The sequence below is a fragment of the Siphateles boraxobius genome, unplaced genomic scaffold, assembly GCF_051911475.1.
Source record: "Siphateles boraxobius isolate OS27281-9 unplaced genomic scaffold, OSU_SipBor_1 25, whole genome shotgun sequence".
Lineage (NCBI taxonomy): Eukaryota > Metazoa > Chordata > Actinopteri > Cypriniformes > Leuciscidae > Siphateles > Siphateles boraxobius.
Window position 1 is genome coordinate 9886647 of NW_027508866.1, and position 12072 is coordinate 9898718.

Here is a 12072-nt window from a genome sequence, read left to right on the forward strand (position 1 = left end):
CGCTTTTGCCGTGAGCGAGCCCATCGCCGCCACCCCTCTGTTTGAGCCGCGCAAGAAAAAGCGCCGCTCACAGAGGCTTCCTGAACCTGAGCTCAGTGACGTCACGCCGAGCCAGTCTCCGCGTGCTTCACCGCCGCTCTTGCCTGCCCCACCGCCGGTTCAGTTCACCCAGCCGGACCTACACCCCTCTAGCAGAGCGGTGGGCCTTGTGACTTTCGGCGCGTCCGAGGACGAAGGGGGAATAGATGACAGCTTGTCCATCGACGCTGCATCGGACGACTGGCCGGGCTCCACTCTTGACCCCGCCCCGTCGACGCTAGCTAGCACGAGCGGGGGCTCCATCATGGATACCGAGATTATCCGTGTCCTCACTTAGGCCGTGGAAGACCTCGGGCTCGATTGGTCTTCTCCCGAAGAACCAACCCGGAAGCCGATTGGATGAGTGGTTTCTGCAGGGGCGCCAGCAGGCCCCTCGGCAAAGGCCTTCTCCCTTCTTCCCGGAAGTTCACGACGAACTCACCAAGTCGTGGAAAGCCCCCCACTCTGCGCGCTTAAAGCCTTCTTTTTCTTCTTCGCTCTCCTCTGTGGACGGCGCGAAGGAAAGAGGCTGAGAGGGAACACCGCCCCTCGAGGAGGCCGTGGCCAATCATCTCTGCTCGCCCTCCACCACCGGATGGAAAGCCAAAGCTTCCCACCCCTCGAAGCCCTGCCGCACTACTTCTGCTCTCGCCGGTCGCGCCTACGCCGCCGCCGGCCAAGCTGCATCAGCGCTTCACTCAATGGCGGTACTTCAAGTGTTCCAAGCCGAACTTCTCCGCTCTATGGACGAGTCTGGCCCCAAACCCGAAGCCTTCAGGGACCTACGCAGCGCAACTGATATAGCTCTGCGAGCCACGAAGGCCACCGCCCAGTCTATTGGCCGTGCCATGGCTAATTTGACTGTTCTCGAGCGCCATCTGTGGTTAACTCTGACGGAGATGAAGGACGCGGATAAGGCGCCATTTCTCGACGCGCCTATCTCAACCAGCGGGCTGTTTGGACCGGCGGTTAAGGGTTTCGCCGAACGCTTCACTGAGGCCCAGAACGCTTCACAAGCTATGCGCCATTTCCTGCCCAAGCGCTCCAGCTCATCGCAGAGCAGACAGAGACCGCTACAGCCGCAGCGGGCTAGAACAGCTCCCACCGCCTCTCAGCCCGCGCCTCAGGCTGACACTCGACGCCGCTCGCGCTCTCACAACCGCAAGCCGCCGTCTGAGCGACGGGGTCCTCGGCCCAAGATTGTGCTGAACCCTGAGCCTCGAAAGCTGTCCTAGCCACAGGAATGAGAAGAGAGAGTGCGTGTCTCGCAAAAGCCGGACCACTCTCTCTGCAAAAGCTCAAACATTACCCAGTCCCCTTACAGGCGGCTGGATATGTCCATACAGCAGTCAATGGGCCAGTCAAAGAGCTCGCTCACCTGCAAACAAACGCCGTTTTTACGGCGACGCACAGAAAACACAAAAAGAGTCTTTTTCTGCCTGTGTCACTAAGGGTTCACATGTCCACAAAGTGTGCATTCCCAGATACTGTCAAAACAGTGCCAAATTCATTCCCAGCTCAGGCTGCGCGCCCCATGAATGTAGATCACGTGCCTACGGTCATGTACGCACCACTACACACAAGCACTGTTCACACAGTTATAAATTCACCCCCAGTAAAAGCGGGAAACATTATAAAAGTGACGAGTGTGCCTACCACTGTTTATGCACCCCCACTTATAAACACTGTCCTTACAGTGTCAAACACAACCCCAGCTCAGGCTGCGAGTTTTACAGACACGGCGCGCGCTGTTGTAATCACACACGCGCCCATTCACTCAGCTGCTCAGCGCGCGCCCACGCCTCTGAGAGCTACAAGCTCAGGCGATTCACTGGCCGGGTCCCTACGTCACAGCGGCCCGCCCCTAGCCTGTATTTAGCCCATATCTGTACACGCAGCGCAATGGGAAAACATTCCAGATATGCTGAAATGGGTATTGGATATAGTAAAGCACGGATACTCGCTCCAGTTCGCTCGCAGGCCACCACGTTTTACGACTGTGGTCGAGACGAAAGTGAGAAAGGAGTGTTCACATGTTCTACGCACCGAGGTGCGCAAACTAATAGAAAAGGGCGCTGTGGAAACTGTTCCCCCCTCTATGAGCGAGGAAGGTTTTTACAGCCGCTATTTTCTCGTCCCGAAAAAGGATAGCGGTCTCCGCCCCATCCTAGATCTCAGACACCTGAACAAAGCACTAATGATTTGCTCGTTCAGAATGTTAACAACCAAGCATATCCTCGCGCAAGTACGCCCAGGAGATTGGTTTCTCTCAGTGGATCTGAAAGATGCTTACTTTCACATTCCAATACCGCCTCATCACAGGCCGTTTCTGAGATTCGCTTTCGAGGGACAGTCTTACCAGTACACAGTACTTCCGTTCGGCCTGTCCCCGGCTCCCCGTACATTCACGAAATGTATGGATGCAGCACTTTCCCCCTTGAGACGAAGGGGAGTGCGAATACTGAATTATCTCGACGATTGGCTGGTCCTAGCACAATCAGAGAGTCAGTTAATAACACACAGATCTTGGATTATCAGCCATTTAGACTGCCTGGGTCTAAGAATCAATTTTGCAAAAAGCATACTATCTCCCAGCCAGAGGATTTCTTTCCTGGGAATAGTTCTAGACTCGATGCAAATGACAGCGCGTCTCTCATCAGAGCGCGCGCTCACCATCCGGCGCCTTGCAACATCATTCAGGGCGGGCGCGCGCGCCCCCGTCAAGCGGTTTCAGAGGATGCTCGGTCTCATGGCCTCAGCATCGGACGTACTCCAGCTAGGATTGTTGCATATGCGCCCTCTCCAACGCTGGCTCAAGAGCCGCGTCCCTACTGACGCGTGGCGTTCGGGCCACCTTTTAATCAGAGCGAACCACGGCTGTATAAAAGCCCTGACGCACTGGAAAGCCGCCGACTGGTACCAGTCAGGCGTGAGTCTGGGTGTGAACACAAGGAGAAAGATGATAACGACAGATGCCTCCAAAATAGGTTGGGGGGCCCTTTACGAGGGCAGGCCTGTCTCCGGCTTTTGGTCAAACCCGCAAAAGCGCCTACACATAAACTGTCTGGAGATGAAAGTGGTCGCTTTGGCTCTCAGACCCCTGCTTTTCTTCACGAAAAGCACGGACGCACTCGCCCAGAGCTGGCCGAGCCGCCCCTTATATGCCTTTCCCCCAATCGCGATGCTGCCACAGGTCATCAGTCGGGTCAGAGAGGAGCAAAACGCAGTGCTTCTGATAGCCCCACTCTGGAAGAACCAAACATGGTTTCCAGATCTGATGCAAATGCAATCTGCACCACGGCCGATTCCACTGAGGCCAGACCTCCTCAGTCAGGCCAGCGGGATGATATTTCATCCCCGCCCCGATCTGTGGGCCCTTCATGCATGGCCCCTCAACGGGTTCCCAGGAACCTCACGAGCGGAGCACTAAATACCATCGCTGAGGCGCGGGCGCCCTCCACGAGACGCTTATATGCTCAGAAATGGAAAGTGTTCAGTGACTGGTGTAATGCCAAGGGCCTGAACCCTGAAACATGCGAGATTACGAACGTACTCGCTTTTCTACAAGGGCTTCTGGAGGCGGGCTGCACCCCCTCCATGCTCAAAGTATATGTGGCGGTCATCACAGCGTCACGAGACCCTGTAATGGAACGTCCATTGGGAAGAAACGACCTAATTATTCGTTTCCTAAGGGGCGCTAGGAGGATGAACCCTTCACGCCCCCCCTCAGTGCCGATCTGGGACCTAGCTACTGTCCTAGATGCTCTTAAGGGGCCCCCGTTCGAACCACTCCGAACCTTGCACCTTAAACAGCTCTCGCTTAAGCCTGCGCTCTTGCTGGCACTCGCCTCGGTCAAGAGAGTGGGCGACCTGCACGCGCTTTCGACAAGCGCTGCCTGCCTAGAATTCGGACCTAACGACTGCAGGGTCGTCCTTAGACCGAAACACGGGTATATTCCTAAAGTGCTCACCACTCCCTTCAGAGCACAGGTTATCTCCCTAACTGCGCTGTCGTCTCCAGCAGACGAACACGACGCTAATCTACTCTGCCCCGTTAGGGCTCTCAGAGTGTATTTGGAGCGTTCTGCCCTATTCAGACAGACAAAATAACAGTTTGTATGCTTTGGCGGCCGTACGAAAGGTTCCGCCGTTTCAAAGCAGAGAATCTCTCACTGGATAGTTGAGGCTATAGCACTGGCTTATGAAGCTAAGGGACTTCAATGCCCCTGGGGAGTCAAAGCACACTCCACCAGGAGTGTGGCTTCTTCCTGGGCATGGTCGAGCGGGATACCGATCGAGGATATTTGTGCGGCGGCAGGCTGGGCCTCACCGTCCACATTTATCAGGTTCTACAACCTACAGGTCCCGAGATTGCATTCCAATGTACTATCAGCATGATGCTAGTTGAATTACGAGTTCGTATCTAGATTATGTATGTGCTTGTGTCACACTGAGCGCCTTCTAGCCGCTCTGTATTTTTTCCCACATATAAAGCTCGCCTCTGCCGGCTAGTTGGATGATAACTTTGCTTTTCAGCTCAGGCACCTGCCTCTGGCTATCATAAGGTGAAGTTCAGCATGCACGGCGTTTTGCATGGTGTTCCCATAGCGTAAGCTACTTACGCAATAGGAGAGACCTCTCGAAAGGGATCGGCGGTTACTAACGTAACCTCGGTTCCCTGAGAGGAGGGAACGAGTATTGCGTAAGCTGCCGTGCTTGTGCTTGGTTAGTTCGCTTCAGTCGTTTTAACCTAAAGAACTCTCATGACGGGGCGCCCAATAAATAGCTCTTGGCCAAGCCCATCTTGACGGGCTCTGACGCGCGCGGGCGCGAAGTGCGCTCATTGGTCGCGCATTCAGAGTCGCCCCGTCATTGGTTCGAGCAAGTTGCCGCAGCACAGCCAATGACCGAGCTTCCTTCGTTCATTGCTGTCAGCTGTGCAGCTGCAATGCGTTTTACATAAAGACTTCAGTATTCTCGAGAAAAGGAGTTTTCCCATAGCGTAAGCTACTTACGCAATACTCGTTCCCTCCTCTCAGGGAACCGAGGTTACGTTAGTAACCGAGTCGTTTCCTATAAAATACAGCTATTATACTAATCAGTTTTCAACATTGGTAACAAATGTTTATTGAGCACCAAATCAGTATATTAGAATTATGAAGGATCATGTGACACTGAAGACTGGAGTAATGATGCTGAAAATTCAGCTTTGCATCACAGGAATAAATTACATTTTTAATTATATTAAAATAAAAGGTTTTTTTTATTGTAATAATATTTCACAATATTACTGTTTTACTGTATTTGTTGATTAAACAAATGCAGGTGAACAAGACGAATCTTTCAAAACCATTTTTTTTTTTTTTTTTTACTTTTATTTGTCACATACTTACAGTTGATACAAATAAAATAAAGAGCTGGACCTATTTGCAGCAGTAGTTGATTTATTAGAAATAAACTCAAGAAACAAAGCACTACTCAGACTAAACATGAACAGAACAACTGATGACCTGATCAAAACACAGGGCTTAAATACACACACAAACTACTGAGCTAAGACGTGCGTTCACATTATTTTTACTGGAAAAACAATACTGATTAAGGAATTTTTTTTTTTTTGCGGTGCACATATTAATACAACTCTGAAAAGCTAAATGTATGTTGCGTTTATGCATCACCTCTCACATTTATCTCCTAATATTAATTATGATACACATACAAATGGACACTTTGGTCATGAATGTGAATAGAATTCTGTGTCTTATGCTAAATCCCATAAAGTACTATGACTAAGAGTTTCAACCTATCATTCCAGCCCTGTTTACCCTCAAATCACCAATGCCCGGGTCAAGTGGACAAACCTCCAATCCGCGCTACATGCTACTTCATTGAGGACAATGATACACACACACACACACACACACACACACACACACACAAACACACACACACACACACACACACACACACACACACACACACACACACACACACACACACACACACACACACACACACACACACACAAACCTCTCATGTAAACAAGATTTAGAATTTATTTTGGTTAAATTTAGAGTTATTGTTTCCGCAACTCCCTCCCTATTTTGGTGTAAGCTCATTTCCTATGGATGACTCTATTACAGTCCGACTCAACAACAAGAGTATGTGTATTGTACGTGACTGTATGATCACCTAAGGCACAGGGCCGTTGTAAACGCTTACAGATGGGACACCTGCAGGCAGTCCTGCTCTCTCATGTGTACAGACGAGACATCTGGTAGAGCCGCAAGGGCTCTGTGTGTATGAATCAATGAGCGAGGTGTTGCAAGTGACCTCAAGATGCTCAGATGTTCCACTTGAGTAACAAAAGAGGGAGTCGCCACAGATTCGTTCAGAAAAAGCAAAAGCTCTCATTTCAACCTCCACCCTTACCCCTTTTCCACCAAAAAAGAACTGGTTCGGAACTGGTGCTGGTTCAAAGTGGGTTCGGAGTTGGTTCAACTTGCGAACATTCTCAGAACCTGTATGTTTTTCCAGTGACTAGAGCGCCCAGCGAACGACGCCGTTACATCACTGTGTATGTCGCCATACGTCTTAGCTAGAAACCCTTGCAAGTACAACATTACTTTGGGATTATCTCTAACTCGTGTACCAAGAAGGCTTTAAAAACAATTGAAATATGTAAGTCTTTTAATCTTTTCCTTTGATATGTAACCTTTTCTGATTAGTTATGTACCCCTGTCTTGTGTCTTTTTTTTCTTTCCGTTTATTTGTTCTATATTGTGACTGTTTTCTTCTTTGCTTACATAATGTTTTTCAATAAAAAAAACTATTAAAAAAACTAGAAACGCTTGCGCCAACTTCAAGCATAACAATTACAATGGCGGACTACATCATGTTTCTGCAAATGTTTCTCCTGGCTTTGCGATCCTATATTGGGGTCAGAAAAGATGTTTAGAACACATCTAAACCCGCCCCCAGCCCCCGAAGTAAGCATGACGTGGTAAAAGAACGGTTCTAGTCCAGCAAAGAGTTGGTGCCGCTTTGGAACCAGTTTTCTTGGCCGAGAACCGGTTCTTTGGCTGTCGAAACACAAAGAACTGCTTCCCGCGCAGGCACCGGCTCCGAACCGGCTCTCAAAATGCTTTGGTGGAAAAGGGGTACCTGATGTCTGGACTTCTAGTTCTATTCTTTCTGTATTATTCCAGCTGTATATTTGGGTTTGTCCTTGTGCCTGCCTATAATTGGCTCTGCCCTCTTTTCAAAAACAAAAGCCACAGATGTCTCAAACTCAGAGTCCTTGATTTGGACTTGAGTATATGTGGGTCACTAACAGGGATGTGAAGTAACGAATTACAAATACTCACGTTACTGTAATTAAGTAGTTTTTTTCAGAAATTGTACTTTTTTGAGTAGTTTAAAAATTGTGTAATTTTACTTTTACTTGAGTATATTTTAAGTGATGTATCGGTACTTTTTCTCCGCTATTTTCCTTCTGTTTGTGGTCGTTACTCGTTACATGCTTGTTTCAATTTTATTTTATTTTTATCCATCAACGTGATTGGAACGAGTAATCGATCTCGTGACTGTCATCAAATCAAATTAAGCATAGAAAACTTTAACCGCCTATTCCTGCTGTTACTCGTGACTGCTGTGGAAGTGCATTCTTCACGCATCAATTCAATTCAGATATCAGCGTCTTCCTCTAATAAGGTACATTTCACATTTCTGCTTAATATGATATATATATATAGGCTGGCCTGTCTACAGGAACTAACATTTGGTCTGAGGTTGAGGGTATTGCGTGACGAGTTCATAATGCGGTGAATTCCTGCTCCCATTTACTTCACAATCACATTATAGAGAGAAGGGTGTCACGATGTGCACTGCCGCGTCTTGCGCTCGCAATGCCGCCAGATTCAGAATCAGTGCACTCTATGAATCATGGCGTTAACTTGAGCTGCATTTCTGTCAGTGCGTGACTACAGCTCGTTAATAAACAACATTTTTTGATTGATCCATTATACAATCCGTCTTCATTTGGCAAGTGCACTTGCGCAAAAACATTTTTCATGTTCAACTTTTGTTTTTTTGTGTGTGGATGCTGCTGATAAAACAGCTTCGCTGAGACTACAAAGAGACATGCATTTGTCTGTGTGTGTGTGTGTGTGTGTGTGTGTGTGTTTGTTTGTTTCTTTTGTAAAAGTTTTCTGGATATAACTTCCCTATTTAATGCACAATTTTCCTTACAAATTATATTATCAGCATTACAATGGCCCTCATTTATCAAAAGTGCGTACACCAAATTTCCAGCGTACACCTGGCGTACACCCAAAACCACGGTGACTTTGAAATTTATTAATATGGACGTTGGCGTACGGCACGCTCAAATCCTACGCCAGGTCAGGAGGTGGTGTACATGTACGCACGTTTAGAGTTAGTGCGGAAATGCGCAGAAAAACAATTCCTTACACCACAAAACGCACTGACAAACTAAAAGATATGAGGAGCTCTTTTCCAAAACGCGATAAACGCCATTTTTAAAAAAAAATTGTATTTTATTTCTATTAATAAACTAGTGTTGTGTCTGCAAAGATGAAATTGATGATCACCATCTCCGTAGTGAACGCGCCTATAGAGAGCACTTTTCGACAGCACTTGATTCAGTAGTACTAACACTTTCTCTTCACTTTCTCTTCTCTTCTATTCTATGAAAAAAAAAATTCACTAAAGTTAAACTGAGAGGGGTTATAGCACTTGCGTATTGTTGTCCTACTGTTAGTTTAACTGCTTCTATTGTTTTCTCATTTGTAAGTCGCTTTGGATAAAAGCGTCTGCTAAATGAATAAATGTAAATGTAATGTAAATGTAGAGAGAGTAGCCTATTTCTTTTCGTTTTTTTGATAATTGTTTTGTTTAAAGACATTTCAAGCTTTCTTTATAGTTATATTTCTCATGTCTGTGAGGCATATACTGAGTTTCGGTTAATTTGTGATGAGATGCGCTCCAGTTCACGTGCAATGCAAGGGACCGCGTCCGCGCTTCCATGTCATGACTCATGATTATATTTTCTGCTATTTGCTTATTTATTAAATCCAGGCAATCCAGGTTGATGAAAAAAATATTAAAATTAAGATACAATTTATACAAAACGGAATTCACTTTAAAGAAAGGCTTTCTACAAAACAAAACTTAATTAAGTGGCCAAAATCATGTCCTGGCATGTCTCCCGATATATTGCGCATCCTATCTTAGCCTATGTTCACTTTCATAATCAACATAGATGGGGAAAAAATAACATTATTATTTTTTAACAAATATGAAACTAAATGCACTTAGTTAATGGCTACAACACGTAGCCTAATAGTAGGCCTGAATATTGTTAGCATTACTTTTCAAGTTCGGCACGAATGACTATTAGCCTAAATGTGTTACTAAATGATTTGAATGTATTTTTAACATTGTTGTATTAAAGGACTGTATTTGTGTGTTATTTTTAAATTATTTGTTTTATGTGGTGGACAATATTGGAACGTGACATTGGAAATATTTATTTTCATTTTTACTATTTAATTTATTTTACTATTTATTTTGTTTGGCTTTTATTTATTTCATGCAGTTGCACTTATTTAATTTATATTAATTCATAGTATGAGTCCCTGATTATATGTTGCATGTTCTCTTGTTGTTGTTTTTGTTGTTGTTTTGACAAAAAATTGATGGATTTATAGCGTTTTGAAAAAATATATAATTAACTTTGAATTTATCATCAACAATATTGTTGTTTGATTTAATAATAATTTTTCATGATGGTGATGGTCTTGATCTCCAGAGAAATGTCTCCTCTTTGCCGTCTTCCGTCTGTCCATGGCGTAAAATGAGGGTGTGGGGGAAGCGGATACTTGAATATATAGGGGCGTGTTATTCTAATGACGATCGTTTTCAGCCGCGGCATTTATCAAGGGCAGGTATTGCGTACACCTGGATTTCAAAGGTACGCACAGCTTCATAAATCAGGCGGTGAGAGGAGTGTAAGCATAATCTTACGCCAACATATACGCCCGTTTCTACGCAAGAATGATAAATGAGGGCCAATGTGAGTAAATGTGAGATGGTTCTCACTGCGGAACATGAAATCCACGGGGTGTAAGGTGGGAGGAGTTGGATCTGGATCCGACTCCTCCCACCTTACATACACCTAAACCTAGCCAACTCCGCCCTCTGATCCCTAAACACACCCCTAATCCCTAAACCCAACCCTAATCCTACCCATCTCCACCCCTTGGATCTTGATCCGACTCCTCCCCGTGGATCTCATGTACTGCATTGAGGTGCTACTGGTAAATGTAGCCGTGTAAAATGTAAGGGATGATGCCACCCTTCTAGAACAATGTGCATTTACATTTAAATTGTAACATATTTATGGAATTAACGTGTGTAATTAGTGTTAGCTCACTATCTTAGCCTTTTTCAGTGCATTATGTGAGGTAATCTGATAATATTAGTGATTCTCATTTATCAAAACACTAACATTGGTACCGTTTTGGAGAGAAATTGGGTATTTTTTAATCTCTCTATTTAACCCATCTCATGGTGTGTGATGCTGAACTATCATATGAGTTTCTAAAGGTTTTTGAATTCTTTGCACAGTTATGAATATTGATATTTTATGTTCAACAATAGCATGCTCAGGCCCAGTGTACTTTCGCCTAATTTTAAATGCTTTTTTCCCCCAAATAATATGACTTAAATGGTGATGAGTGTACCGATTTGATGCATTTTAAAAAGATGGATGATAGATATTCTTCAATCTTTCTGAGAAAGAACAAAATATAATGTGAATTACAGTATGTGCAATTTTATTTTATTTTTTTATAAATTGTAGTGCACAGTGTTTATTATAAGGGGTAGAATCCGCAGCTCAGTACTCACTACTCATGAGTACTTTTAAATAAGCAACTTTTTTACTCTTACCATGGTTCGTACAGACTCTGTCAAATGAAATTCCAGGACTTTCAAGGACTTTTCAAGCACTACTTTTTTGGATTTCAAGGACTTCAATCGGCACTTAACAAACAGTATCTTTATTATTTTTATTTTTTATTTTTTTACTCAAATTAAATATATATATATATGGTATCTGATGTTTCACTTCATAGAGGTCAATCCAATGACCAGCACTGTCAGGCATGGGAAATCCCCTTAACCATTGAAAGGATATTGAAACTGATTTTTTCCCTCATTAATATATATGATTGACCTGAAGAATGAAAGTTGTATTATATACTTATCATACTTAGTATCATGCTCATAGCCAAGAGAAATAGCTCTATATCTCAGACGGGCTGCAGTGTTGATTTATCGTGAAACAATTGTACGTTTTCAACTACCACAACAAAAAATCACAATATTTTGAATTAGGGATGCACCGATACCACTTTTTGCAGAACAAGATACCGATACTGTAACCGATCCCTGAATTTTCACTGCATTTATAATTTTTAAATGTATTAGTAGATAAACCAAAAGAATATAAATCATATTAGTTGGCTTAATTTGTTCATCAAATATATATTTCTTTCAATTATTTTCATGCTTAATTAAGCCTGCTAAAATGCATTGTATGAGCTTCTGTTACTGTACATTCTATTGCTCTATCATATTTTATCTTTCATTGAATAGCACAGCACATATTTAGACTAGAGCAGCTCCAGAACGGTCAGTGCTGAGGATTGGGTCAGTGGTACAAATGTTCAGACACCAGTGAAATATCAATTATTTAATCCAATTTTGATACAACAAAAGCTGCCAGCCTAATTAATGCGAATTTAAAACATTATTAAAGGTAAGCAGTCAGCAACAAAATAAGAATGAATAATCATCTTAAAAATAAATACAATAGAACAAAGAAAGGCCACAAATGAAATAAACAGTGTTTTTAGAGTTTTTTGGGTAGATCTAACAGGTAGGCCTACAGAAATTTGAATAAAGTAA

The 12072-nt window shown here is 44.2% G+C and overlaps 1 protein-coding gene and 1 long non-coding RNA gene across 40 annotated transcripts in view; both read right to left on the minus strand.

Moving 5' to 3' along the window:
• The window catches only part of dlg2 (discs, large homolog 2 (Drosophila)), a 305321-nt gene that overhangs the window by 238886 nt on the left and 54363 nt on the right, over positions 1-12072 (minus strand). The window lies entirely within an intron of this gene.
• On the minus strand, positions 2821-11367 carry LOC143749880 (uncharacterized). Its single transcript, XR_013207086.1, has 3 exons — positions 11260-11367; positions 11053-11229; positions 2821-2832 (listed from the first exon to the last, which is right to left on the minus strand). It is a non-coding gene; the product is annotated as an uncharacterized LOC143749880 (long non-coding RNA).